Below are 605 nucleotides of genomic sequence, written 5' to 3'. Positions count from 1 at the left end.
AGTATAACGCTACTTCATTTGAACTGGAATTTAATGGCAGAGGAGACAGAACGTGTCTATTCCTTTGCTTTGCACGGATAAAGGGAAATATGCAGCTTTTGACACCCCCCCTTTCCCCCAAGCCTCTCATTGTTTTCAATGATCAAGATTTGGGATGGAGCCTGTCTCCCTTACCCATATGCAAGCACCCCAAGAGGGCACTACGATGTGACCAGAATACTCTTCAGATACAAAAAGAATGATCTTTAGAGTCTTCCTAGCTATCATCACTTATATTTTTTTCTGACTTTTAAAATGAAGCACTTTACCTCCTTCTGCAAGGTTTACTTTGTATCATTTGAGAGGTACCTCCTGAGAGGCTTGAATAGGATCCAGGACAAACAAATTACCTTCATCTTTATAGCCAAACTACTTTTCCTCTCCAAAATTCTTGGTGACAGAATTCACCATATTCTCTCACCATATTCTTCAGCATACTCTCTACTTTTTTTAAAAAAAATCTCGTCTCTTTTCCTCTCCTCTTTTCTTCTGTTCTCTCTCTCTCTCTCTCTCTCTCTCTCTCTCTCTCTCTCTCTCTCTCTCTCTCTCTCTCTCCCCCTACACAC

Source organism: Gracilinanus agilis, chromosome 3, assembly GCF_016433145.1.
Source record: "Gracilinanus agilis isolate LMUSP501 chromosome 3, AgileGrace, whole genome shotgun sequence".
NCBI classification, from domain to species: Eukaryota; Metazoa; Chordata; class Mammalia; order Didelphimorphia; family Didelphidae; genus Gracilinanus; species Gracilinanus agilis.
Note: the sequence above shows the minus strand (reverse complement) of the source record.